General features: G+C 51.4%; 1 protein-coding gene across 1 annotated transcript in view; it reads right to left on the bottom strand.

Moving 5' to 3' along the window:
* Positions 1-271: 271 nt before the first annotated feature.
* Positions 272-13,248, bottom strand: part of STK35 (serine/threonine kinase 35) — a 42,102-nt gene continuing 29,125 nt past the window's right edge. The window contains exon 3 of the mRNA XM_012637747.1: positions 272-4,917. The gene's annotated coding sequence lies outside the window, so the exon portion shown is untranslated. The remainder of the gene's footprint in view (positions 4,918-13,248) is intronic.

The following is a 13,248-nucleotide window of genomic DNA, read 5'->3' as shown; positions in this document are numbered from 1 at the left end:
CCAGGCTTCGTCTGCAGCCGGGACCTCCCAGTACTAGCTGCACCATTTCAAACAGCCTCCTTCACTTCCAGGTTCCTGCTTCTCAGGCGTAGAAGGCGAAGGGCGCTTGAAGGCCACAGGGCAGCTTTCCCAAGGATGGGAACACTGAGGCAGCCGGGCATCCTTTCCTCACCCACCCACCAGCCAGGACTGGGGAGCTGTAGCAGGGCTGGCGTCTCTGCCCTTTCCCCACAGCCACAACAAACCACAAAACACTCGTTTTCAAATCACATATGGCTTCTTTGACCCCATCAAATAACTTTATTCACACAAACGTCCCTTAATTTACAAAGCCTCAGTCATTCATACATATTAGGGGATCCACAGTGTTCAAGGAACTTAAATATAATGTATCATACCAACCCAAGTAAACCAAGTACAAAAAATATTCATATAAAGTTGTTTCACAATGTAGGTCCTAGATTACCAGCTTCTGTGCAAAAAAAGGAAATAAAGAAAAATAGATTTATTAACTAGTATTTGAAACTAACTTTGTGCCTGGCTTAAACCCTCCCTCACACTCAAGTCTGCTCCACGTCAGTATTTTAAAAGTCACTGAAATAGACTCCCCTGCTCTGATGGAAAGCGGTCCCTGGGCACAGAAGATTTCTTTAAATGCCCCTGAACAGGCTCCCTTCCTCCTGTGGCCTCTCCTGGAAAACACATGGGGCTGACCTTCTGATACCCTTGCAATCTTAGCGGGCCCTCGGGCAGCCAACGGCAGTGGATTCATCTCTCAGTGGTGGCTGTAGATGCTGACATTGGCCACTCCTATGCCACACCTACTGGTTACCCATTGAGGGCATCTCTCCAGATGGGACCCCCCCAGCCCCCCACAGGCTAGGTAGGGCAGGATCAGAGAGGGACCTGTGCTGTCTCGAGGGCTGTGCTGCGCCATGGGAGGATGGCAGATGCAATATCTCTAGGCTTCTGCCTCCGGAACCCGGTGGCCTGAAGAGCTGAATGTCAGTGTGGCTGTTCTGAGGTTGTCAGGCCCTAGGAGACTCCCAGCAGCTGTGTCTATCTGGGGGCTGCCACACAGGCCTAGGAGGGGAAAACAGGTCAAGGGGAAGGATAAGAGCCGCAAGTGCCCCTAGGTGTGGGGGGAGGAGGGGCGTAGGAGCAGGACTGGTGGTAGGAGGGACACTTGGTGGACAGGGCTGGAAGGGGCGGTGTGGAGCCAGGCGAGAGCAGAGAGTTAGGGACTCCTCCTTAGGGGGTGGCAGCCCGACGCTTGCCTCCCCAAATTTCCAAAAGATAATCCAGACAGCCATCCTGTTAAGATCTGTCTTCTAAAAGGTAAACAGCCAACAGCATAAAAAGAAAGATTCCCACAATGCCAACTCTTTTACTTCTCTTAGAAAAGATTCAAGCAAAAATAATAATCTTATTGCTTCAACACTGGTTTTCTAGGACAAGAGACAACTGATATGTTAGAGAGCTGAGAACACGGGAGGAAAGGAATGATGGAGGTGGGAATGTGCAGGGCGAGGAGGCTGCAGGGAAGAGGGCGAGTGGTCCTAGCACCACAGGGTGGGGAGCAGAGGGAGTGAAGGGTGCTCGCCTCTGTCCCGGGCATCGCTGCCTTCATTTGCTCTGGGGACCCCACTGGCAGCGCCATAGAGGAGGGCAGGCCCTGTCCAGAGAATCAAATCTCCACCCAGTGCTGGGCATGTTTCTCCTCCAGCTGTAAACAGGGTACTTCTTAAGTAAACATTTAACATACCCCCACGGAAAGGCCAAGGGGGCATACCACGTCTGGGTGGGAGGAAAGAATTCCTACTCTACTGTCCCAATGCCTCTGGGATGAGATGAGGCTGAGGCCTGCGAACCTTAGTCCCCGGTGCCCAGAAAGGGGTCAGATGGAGCCAGTCTTGAGTGAACAGACTGCGGCATCCTCCTGGCTAGAGGTAAGAGGCAGACAGTGTGCACCTGTCTGAAGCACAGTTTTTCCGTCCCGGGCTAGAGCTGCTAGTGAGTGCCCTGGTGCTGCGCGGATCTGGCTACAGCCCTCAGGAAGAGGGCGAGGGGGGCCGGGTGGGGGACCCTTCCCCCGTGGCTCTCTGGGAGCGGGAGAGAGTGAGAGGGCAAGGGACAGATGAACACAGGTAGAAGCCACGCCCTTCCAGCAGAGCCGGGAGGTGTGGCCGGGGGAGGACAATGGAATAAGGCACTATGATCTGTCCTGCTGATTCCTCTCGCTGACAGGGAAACCAAGCTCAGACCCGAACGGCTGAGGCCAAGATCCTCCCTCCAACAGGCTAGCCTCGTCACAGAGCCAAGGAGAAGAGAATGGATGACCCATGTGGAAGGTTCAGAAACTCCTAGAACCTGGCCAGGTCCAGCGAACGCGGTGGTGCTGAGACGGTGCACAGGGAGCTGCTGGCAGGCCTGAGACCTGGGGGGAGCGGCAGGCGCAGGTGTGCTGCGAAGACCGCAGGTGCCAGCCGGAGCCAGTCCACTGACTGGGGCAGAGCCAACGCTCGCTTGGGCCGACTCCCACCTAGCCGGCTGGGTGTCTGAGGTGGGCAAAGTAGAGAAAGCAGGAGAGGGAGGGACAGGCACTTGGGGCTGAAGAGCTGGCCCTCACGTGAGCTAGGGAAGGAGCTCTGCCACCAAGCCAGAGCTGGCTGGGAGTCCCAAAGATATGGGGGCCATGGAAGTTGGTGCCCCTACCATGCTGTCCATGTGTGACCTACAGGGACCTGTACTTGCCACCTGACACCAAGAAAGACAGCACAGGAAGCACTACAGCTCTAAGAACTTTAGACAGAGCTACAGCACCTGGGCAGGCCAGAGGGAAAAAATAGGCAAAAATGAAGAAACTTGTTAGACTGGAGCCTTGCTGGGGATGTTAGAGCGTGGGCTGCAGCCTAGGACAGAGGGCGTGCTGAGTTTTCCCATCTGCTCGCGTACAGAGACAGCTGCTCCTGGGAGGGGCGGGCAGAGGGGTGTGCACTGTCATTAGGGGACGCCGCTGTTGGATCTTCCCAGCTGCGACTTGGGGTACTCAGGAGGTACTGAGAAGTCGGAGAAGATGAGAGATGAGCAGTCGCAATGGACTCGGCCCTGGAAGGGCAGGGCCTGGTCACCGCCTGTGGCCCCGAAGAATCCTCCTCACGGCAGCCCACTCTCTGCCCACGAGGAAGATCCATGGCGTTGGGGGACTCGAGAGGAGGTGGAAACAATGTGAGAAACGTATTGCTGAGTCTGGCCTGATGTTGTGCTGGTCTCACCCAAACCCTCAGGGCCAAAGGGTTGCTGCTTTGGGGGAAAGGCCCCCTTGGTCACATACCAACCAAAATGCCCTCCAAATACCTCCCCTATTGATCCTATGCTGCTTTAGGTAAAACAGAAAATAAAAACGAATATGGGAGACTTCCTTTCCCCTTCCCCAGAGACATTATCCTATTTGGCCATAGGGGGTGAAAAGCCTCTGGAGTGGCCAAAGTCGCGTCCAGAGAGAGGGACAAGACAGAACATTGCCCCTCCTCCTTGCAGGGGGAGAGCAGATGGGTTCAGAGGAGCAGCCTGGGGGGCAGGGTGCAGGAGCGTTGCCGGAGAGCGTGAGAATGGCTACGACAGACGTCGGTAGGGGAGGTGGAGGGTCGTGGATGGGGAAGATTGAGGGCGACGAGCCCACAGATGGGCACCTAACAGCCACGGGGGCTACCCGGTCCCATGCCACCTCCCTGTTTTAGGCAGGTCCATTCTCTACCCATCTGACATATTTATACTGAGGACGGGCACCTAACAGTTAAGTCCCTGGGGGTGAGGGAGATGGCGCTTGACAGTTGTGTGTCACTGTGTGTGACACCATGGACCCTGGCACACAGGGCACACCCTTTGCTGCAAGACGGCAATGGCAGCCAGTTCAGGACACCCTGTTATCATGGCAATGGTCACAACTGGATCTTAGGGCCTGAGGCAGTCTGTGACACCTGGACACTTCTGGACACATCTGGGAAGGTGACAATCCAGGAGACAGTAGGTGAGGGGTGCTGACCTCACAGCAGTGACGAATGCCTGCTGAAGACCCAGCTGTGTCCCAGGCAAAGAGTTTGGCACAACAGTGTTTCCTAACAGAAGGTAGGTTTATAGAACTGGGGTAGGCGCTTCACTGCCAGCGAGTGGGAGATGGTCGCCCTCCACCCTCCTCTGACTTCCCAGTTACACAGGGGGCAGAAGAGGGAACGAATTTCCACCACTGTAAGTCCTGGTGTGGCCTGGGGCTCCCAACAGCTTAAAGAGAACAAACACGCAGTTTAGACCTTTGTTCTCGAGTTCTCCTGGCCAACCCTGGTCTTCCTCTTCCAGATGGTTCACCTCTGATCACAAGGCTGGGCACAAGGCTGGCCAGGGCAGCCGACCACGGAGTCCAGCAGTTCCTGCATCTGGTAGGGAGGTAGCCCGGAGGCCTTACGTCTTCATGCCCCGTTCTAGGAGAAGCCCCCAAATTCTCTATGGGGAGGCAGGCCTTCTCCATGGAAGTGAGATGCTATAAGCAGAACTGAGAGAGGTGTAAAAGAAGGAAGACAGAGGGAAAGTGAAGGACAAAAACAAAAGTAGCTCCCTAACCCCCATAAAAATTAAAATTGAAAATTATACATATGCCTTGTCCACATTGAATTTCTTTAAAGAAATTGGTGCCTGTCCACAGCATAGCTTCCTGTTCCTCTGAAGTCTTAATAGTTTAAATTAAAAAAGACAAAAAAGAAAAAAAAATTAAGCAAAACTAAAAGGGGGAAACCCAAACAAAAGCTTCACATTGCCCGAGATCCAGCTGTCAGGAGATCGCCAACCGGCCAAGCCACCACCTGTCCTCTCTGCCGTCCTCTGTACGAGACATGGTGAGACTGTGGGTCCCGAGGGATCGACCTGGAAGACAGAAGGCAGGCAAGGAGTGGACATCGGGTCAGTGGGCCTGAGGCACCAGCTCCCAACCCAGAGGGACGCTGAAGCTGTGTATGCTGGGGGAGGAGTTTTCTATATGTACAGAGTCAATCCGGCTTCACTGCAACTGCCCTGCTGTGGATACATGCTATTATTTTCTCAGACAGGGAAACTGAGGTGCAGGTTAAGTAACTTAGCCAAGGTCACGACGATTAAGGGCAGACCCCGGCTGGGAACTCAGGCATGCTGGCTCCAGCTACCAATATAATCATGGAGCCCATCCCTCATTACCATCCTGGCTTCCCTGTACTGCCAGGAGAAAGACACCATGGGACCCACCCTGGGTGGCCCGTCCCCACAGACCTTGGCAGCTTTGGTTACTCTCATACTTTCCTCCCCAGCCTCTATGACTAATTATGCTGTAATAGACATCATGGCAACCCCCTCGAGGTTTCGTTATCCTGTTTTAGAGAAAAGTGAGGCTCAGGCCTCTGAGAACCTGAACTAGGCTACCTGCCAACATCTAAGAGGGGCTAGAGTCCCACAGCCAGGGCCAGTGTTGGATTCCGCCACCTCCCCAGAGCCCACCGCCTGGCCCCACGCTGTCCGCTGCAGCATGCTGCTGGGATTAAGGATTAGGGCTCTGGAGCCAGAACCTGTGGCCCAGTGGATAGGCCCTGCCACTTGACTGCGGGTGAATTTAACTCCTCCGTTCCTTGGTCTCATCACCTGTACCTACGTCACAGACAACTACAGAAATTAAATGAACTAATACACATAAAACAGAAGAGTGCCTGACCCTATTAGTATTAGCTATTATTTGGGAACCACTTTGATGCCAGGCCTCAGGAATAAGACAAGTATAGCCTGCCTTGCAGGGGCTTATTCTAGTAGAGGCCTAGAATACGGGAGCCTACAGAGACATTAGTCTTGGGCCAGCCCCCACTCTGAGCCACCTGATCAGTACTAAGTATAGCCCTGTCCTAGGCGGGGCAGGACATCCAGGACAACGATGCTCCTGAGCGTCTGGCCACACCGTGAACGGCTGGAGCAGACCAGTCGTTCCCTGTGTGCCTGGAATCCTGTGGGGGCTCCCCTGCTCTGTAAGGCAGCACCAGCCACTCTCTGCAGCCTGAGAGGTGTCCTCCCTGCCAGCACCCCTGCCCCATCACTTGCCACCTGTGCAGTCTGACAAGATGGCCTGTTGTCCTCAGCTCCTGGGGAGGCGCCTAGCCAGTCCTCACAAGAGGCAGCGGAGTAGGGCAATACTGGGCAATTTACTTCCTGTCGGCCTCAGCTTCTTGCTTTGAACACCGGGAGTTCTGAGGTCTGGGTGGAATGGTGACTGCGAAACACCTGGACCGCAGTGGGTGCTGACATCCTCGGTGAGCCCACTGTCCCCAACCAGAGACCGTAATGTGTTAGATTTAAACAGGCCACAGTTCTCAGCCACTCAACCATCAAAACCGCTTCTAGCGAGCAGTGAGGGTGCCAGGGGAGGGGCACTCCCCATACCACTGGGGAGTGGAAGAAGCTTCTGGAAGGCAGTTTGGCAATGGGATTTCAGAGCTTTAGATACGTTTAGACCAGTAGCTCCTACAATTCCGTTCCTGGAAGTTAAGCTTAAAGATAATCCTAAATATAAAAAGGATTTTATGAATAAAGATGTTCACTGAAGTATTATTTATAATTACAAGGCAATAACTCGTAAGTCCAAAAATTAACTTGCAAGTCCAAATATAAGGGACCATTAGGCAAATGACCCATCAACTCAACGATCTCTATTAGAGGAAATGAGATAGTTGTGTGGCATTTTGAGCATTATGGTACAACCCATTTCCCTGGTAAGTGAAAAATAGTAGGTTACAAAGTTCTGTGGCATATCGCATGACTATAACTACCTGAAAAAAACAAACCCTCCAGTGCAGGACAATCTGGCAAGGAATACAACAAAATGTCATTGTACTTGTCATGCATGGATTGTCCTCTTTCCCCACTTCTGATTTTTAATATTGAACACACGCTATATTTTCACACTTTATTTTTTGATAGGGTACTTTAATGAACAAGAAAAGTTGGCAGCTCCAACAGAAAGGTCCAGACGTGGGCTCTGGACTGGGCTCTTCCACACATAGTAGACAATGGAGAATTTCCCACACCTGTCAAACGAGAGGTTAGGCTGTGTGATTCCCTGCTCCGCAGCACAGGTGCGGAACGACCCAGAGTCTGTGGGGAGGGAGGTGGGGTGGCTGATAAAGGCACTGGGAAAGTGTGTGATCTGAAGAGAAAACACAGGATTTCTCAGGCCCAGCCTTTTACTCTGGCTGCTTCTGTTGCTCTGCCTGTTAAACCCCCTCAACAAAAATCCATTTGTGGGTCTTGTATCCCAGATTTTGACTTGGAAAAATAAAATGACCATAAACATACTCCCTGATGAGGCAGCAGCCATCTCAAACCTACCTTTCTTTACTTAGCATGCCTGTTGCTTTCTCTCTGAGCTTTCAGTACATGAAGCAGACCAACCAGAAGATGAAGGAAGGTGTTTAGAGGGACCCTCACCATATAAGACTGTGGTCCCCAACCCCTGGGCCACGGACCGGACCAGTACTGTGGCCTGTTAGGAACCAGGCTGCAGAGCAGGAGGTGAGCGGCGAGGGAGCGAAGCTTCATCTGTATTTACAGCCATTCCCCATCGCTCACATCACTGCATAAGCTCCGCCTCCTGTCAGATCAGTGGAGGCATCAGATTCTCATAGGAGCAGGAACCCACTGCAAACTGCACATACGAGGGATCTAGGTTGTACGCTCCTTATGAGAGTCTAATGCCTGTTGATCTGAGGTGGAGCTGAGGCAGTGATGCCAGCGCTGGGGAGCGGCTGCAAATACAGATCATCATTAGAGAGGTTTGACTGCACAATAAATGTAACACACTTGAATCATCCCCAAACCATCCCTTCCCTGACTGCTCCCCACCCTCCGTCCGTGGAAAAATGAGTCTTCCATAAAACCAGTCCCTGGTGCCAAAAAGGTTAGAGGCTGCTGACCTAAGACATTAAGACCTTGTGAAATATGACAAAAAAGCCCATGGAAATTGTATGGTCACATGTGATATGTCAAAGTCATCTTTGGGACCAGTTGTCACTTTAACATTCCTTTTTTCTCTCTGGCAGGACCTAAGCTAAGGACAACCTCCTCAAAAGAATGCCCCTTAGCAGGAGGGAGCACATGGCAGCTGAAAAACAGTGTTGACAAGGAGGCAGAGACATTCAGAAGCCAGAGGTCCCTTTTTACATAATGAACAGTAGAACAGAGTGTGACTGCAGAAGGTCAAACCAATAGCACAGTACTCGGCAAGAGCTCCTGAGACAGCAGCCTGTAATGACCGCTGTAATCACGGGTCCCTGCCAGGAAGTGAAGCTGACATTTCCCCCACCCTCCTTCCAGCTCTGGCACTGGCTCCGGCCCTCCCCTTGGAGGCCCCAGGACAGTCCACAGGTCTGAGTCTGGTTCTTCCTTGTGGGCAGGGAGAAGGAAAATAAAAGGGTTCTCTATTACAGAGAGAACCTTGGCTTTGGGTTCCTCTCCCATTTCCCATCACAGAAGGTACAGGAAGCTCACTGGAAGCTAGTAGAGGTCCTTTCTATAGCTATGAATAGGAATGGCTCAGACCACATGGTTCTGGTTGGAGCAGCAAACTCTCCTAGGCACTGGTTGGCACAATAAAGGGTGTAGGTCCTGGCCCTGGCAGGCCCTTGAGAAGACCTCAGGCTTGCTGCACTTCATCCTAGCAGATGCCACCTCTCCGCTCCCTGACTGCCCAGGATGTGGTCTGACTGTGTGGGTACCAGCTTCAAGGTTACCAGGGCTTGCCTCACCCTTCTCAGGGAACTCCCACCTCTGACCACAGAGCCCTCCTCGAAGGCGCGACCACACCGTCTAAGACTAATGAAAAACAGTCATGTGATAAACCCGCAATTGATAGTTGTGGCGTATGTCTGATTATTGCGAGGATGGATTTGGTCAATTCTAACAAGGGAATAGGCCCAGATTAAGAGATGAAGCAACTTGCTGGACATCACAGAGCTGCTGAGCTGCAGAACCAGCACTTAATCCACACTTGCCAGCTTCACTGTCCAAGGTCTCTGCACCCTGACAGTCTTCATTTGGTGCTTTCAAGGCTGGCTCAGCCAGTGGTTCGCAGAGTGCGCAATCTGACGTGGTCTTTGGGGCGGAAGGTGTCAGTGGATCTGGGAAGGTCTGTCTGCAATCCTTACCTTTCTTATTTCAGTTCTTGGACTAAGTTCTCTCAGCACATCCCACCTTCTTATTAATTCTCTATAATTATAACAGCAATCACTTATTGAGCAGTTAGTACGTACCAGCCAAGTTCTAAGTGCTTTATAGGTTAACAACCCAATAAGGCAACTTTCAACTCCCCTGTACTGCGTTCCAATCACTGTGTCCTTAAAAGAATCAAATGTTTTACATCTATTGCTTCCTTTCGCCCCAGTAACACTATAAGGCAGTAGCTATTGTCACCGAGTCTTAGAGATGAGGAAACGGAAGCTCAGAGAGAAGGGCCACAGAGCTAGCAAGCAGCAGAGAAAAGGGCTGAACCTGGGGCAGTATCAGTCCAAAGCCCCTGCTTTTGACACTTAACTATAAACATGTAACATCCCTTCCTAGAGAGACAAGAAGAAGAATTAAGTAGAATTTAAAATCCATTTAATCCCTTCATTTATAAATAGAATCACTCAGGAAAAGGCTCCTGGAAGGCTTGGCTTAGATGCCTGTGCACAGGTCTGATGCTCAGGGCATAAAGGGGGATGTGGTGCCAACCTGGCAGTGAACAGCCTTCTGGCAAGTTCCTCCGCCGGCCAGGCAACTGTCTGGTCTAAGGTGACAGGGGAACCAAAGTGCTCCCATTAAGGCCATCAGCAGCTTGGAGAACAGAAGCTGGGAGAGCCGAGGTGAGCAGGGCACAGGAGGACGGGGCCAGGGATGAACGCTCAACACGGCCACTTTCTTCCCCCTTCCTCCGGCTGCAGGCATGGGACACAGCGAATAAAGGATATTGTTCGTTCTAAGAGCACATGGCCTTCCTACCTTATTGGTGTCAAAACGTCATTTCTTTGATGAAATGATGATGAAAGTTAATGAGAATGGCTTAAATTTTCCCCTCCCTGGGCTTTTAAAACTGTACTATCTTAGGAAATGTCTAAGTCTGGAAACCACATCTCTCTGGGAGTCACACTGTTTAAAACCATATTATAAACTCAGCATCCTGACTCCAGTGCTCTATCAGGGAAAGCACACGTGCTTTATGGCAGACAGTCCTGGGTTCAAATCCAAGCTCTTCCAACCTCAGCTGGATGGAAAGAGAAAAGAAAAGAGAAGGAGGAGGAAGCAAGGGGAAGAAGAGAGAAAACAGAAAAGAAGAGAAGAAAAGAAAGAAAAAAACCAAAAAAACCCACCAAATCCAAGCTCTACCACTTACTAGCCATTTTCATGACGTGAGCTTCCTTTTTCTTTCTTGAAAATGGAGATGACACCATTTACCCTTTTGGGGCCTGCTAGTAATTGCCTATCATACCACCTGGGACAGAGCGAGGCACTCAGTAAGACCTATCTTGCCGTTATTTGTGTTTGTGGTCATTTTGGTTCTTAAGGTGTCACAGATTGGACTGTCTATCCTATCTTGAGTCAAGGCTTAATTCAGGAACTTCCCTGAATACGGAGACGAGAGAATGGAAGGAAGTGGAGGGCAGCTCTCTAATCCCCACTCAGAAGGACGTAAGCCTCTGCCCCACCATTACCACAATGGCCCCGGGGATAGCCAGATGGTGGCAGAAATATCCCCAGCACCTTTCAACCTGTTCACACCTAAAGGATTTCTGAAGCCCAGGTGAAGGAGCCTAGGACCCCAGAAATCTGTAATATGACCTGGCAGTTAGTTAGGGTCCATTTTGTGGTACTGCACCAGAGTGTCACAGCCACCAGGAGAAGGGTGGGCCAGCACCCCAGGTGACCACTGGCACTATTAAGAGGTGGCTCACACACTGGTCTGCAGGCTTCAAAGTGGCACTGGGCAGCTGCTAAGGTAGACAGGGACATTAAGCACCTGATGCCAGGTGCATGCCCTCGCTTACCCTCCCTTTATGACATACGCATACACGTTTATGTGTGGGAAAATGTCCTTTCCATAGAGGACGGATTTCAGTCTCGGAGGCTACTTAGCAAGTTGTAAAAGGTTGGTGAGTAAGCAAGTAGCCATGTAAATTGCTAGTAAGTGGTTGACTGGGATTCAAACCTAAGGCCCAGTTTTGTCTATCCTATCCTGCCTCTCAGATCTAGTTAACAGAAAGGAAAGTCATCTTGCTGGCATATTCGTAGCCAAAGACACAGTGTAAACTCAAAGTGTGGTACTATTGGGTGGGTAGCCAAGAACTCACTCCTCCCTAAATTCCCCTGTAGTCCTGCATGGTGGCATTACCACTGTAGCTAATGATACCATGTGAAGCTTAAAATGCAATGCCTCCTTTGTCCAAAGGACCCTGTTGGAGTGATCCTCATTTCACAGATGAACAAACTGAGACTCAGGTTCATTTCCAGCATATGGTGCTGCAGAGCAAGCAGGCATCCCAGGGGCACAGGGCAGTCCTCTCCTCCCTCTAGGGTTAGCGTCCAGATGAGTCACTCTTCACCTGTTTAGTGCACCAAAGCGTCTGGCTTCTCACATTCAGACATCAACATGCCAGCCCTGGGGGGTTCGGCGGCCCCAGCACTACTGTCTGTTCCAATCAGTCAGAAGCACTGAGGCCAGGGAGCCACGTGTTCTGATGCATCATTCCTCTAAGGCCGAGCTCGCAACCGTGCAGCTTAAAGTAGGGCAAAAACAAGGACGCCTGTGCTGTGAGCATGCCTGTTGTCACGGTGCAAGGAGTGGGGGTGGAGACGACGAATGGGAAATATTTAGTTCGGTCTTCAGTCTGCAGAAGGGGCGTGGTGTTAGGGAAAGGGGAACAAGAGGCCAGAGATCACAAAGACATACAAAGAGAGTCTCACAGTGGTCCACGACAATCTGGAAGACCACAGGCCCATGCTTTCTGGCCTTTGAGCCCTAACCAGAAAACAAACCAAGGTAGTTCATCCACAGGTATGTATTCAGGAGCAGGCCCTGAGTGTGGCGGGAGTGTTATTCAAAGAGTTGTTGTTCTCTCAAGGGCGTGGGCTTTGGAGTAGGAAGATCCAAAACTTATATCCCAGCTCTACCAATGACCAGCTCTGACCTTTATCAAGTCAAGGCCACCCAAGTCTCAGTTTTCTCAACTTAAAATGAGGAAATGTTTATTTTTCTGGGTATGAACACCAGCAGTGGTCTATGTAATGGATACAGTGAAGCACACAGGAGATGCTTAATAAGCTATGATGGCAGCTTTCAATCACATCCAAAAAACACAAAACAAAACCCACAAAAACCTCTCAATGGTCATTTGCTCAGGCAAAAATTCCAGATAAGACGACTTGGTCTCAAGTCAGTCTTCTCTTGAGGTGACAGCCTCTTTTCTGCTTTGGCCCTCAGCTCCCGCTGGTCTGGCAACACCTGCCCCCACCCCCGGATCCCCCAGTCACTCAGATCACACTCATCCTTCAAGTGTCCCCTCTACGTGTCTCCCCCAGGAAGCACGCCCAGAGGACCCAGTCTCTACGGGGACTCCTCTATTCTCCCGGGAGCAGGCATCATAGGGCCTCAGACCCCACGATCGTGCTGCGAGCTCCCATCTTACCACCCCCAGACCACGAGCTTCCTCAAGGACAGGGCCGTCCGCTGCTTCTCGTAGGCCTCTCAGGTTGTCATGCACTGTTGGGTTTTTAGAAGGAGCTCAAATACCAGGTGACTGATAGAAACTGAGAGTTAACACATAGCAATAAAAACTTAATTTATGAACTTAACTGAATCATTCATTCAACACGACAGGCTTTAACATAAAAACATGGTTACAAAAAACGGTCTGCCTTTAGTTCAGTTCCTGCCTCACTGCCAAGTACCCTGCACACGTTCCCACCGCACATCCCAGCGAGCCAGGTGCGGAGAGGGAGGCTCATCCTCACCTCGCAGAGCTGGGCCACTTCTCCCCACTCCAACAGCTGGTAGGGGACAGAGCTGGGACTGTGTCCAACTCTGAAGCCTGTGCTATTTTTCTCCCATGCTATGCTGTGCCACTCCCCTCACTTCCTCAGAGCTGGGTGGGAGAGAGGAGCCATGCAAGGGATGGCAGACTTTCCCGACATTGCAGTTATGGAACCAGGGGCTCC

The sequence above is a fragment of the Propithecus coquereli genome, unplaced genomic scaffold, assembly GCF_000956105.1.
Source record: "Propithecus coquereli isolate 6110/MARCELLA unplaced genomic scaffold, Pcoq_1.0 Scaffold122, whole genome shotgun sequence".
Taxonomy (NCBI): domain Eukaryota; kingdom Metazoa; phylum Chordata; class Mammalia; order Primates; family Indriidae; genus Propithecus; species Propithecus coquereli.
Note: the sequence above shows the minus strand (reverse complement) of the source record. Positions and strands in the feature narration are given on the sequence as shown.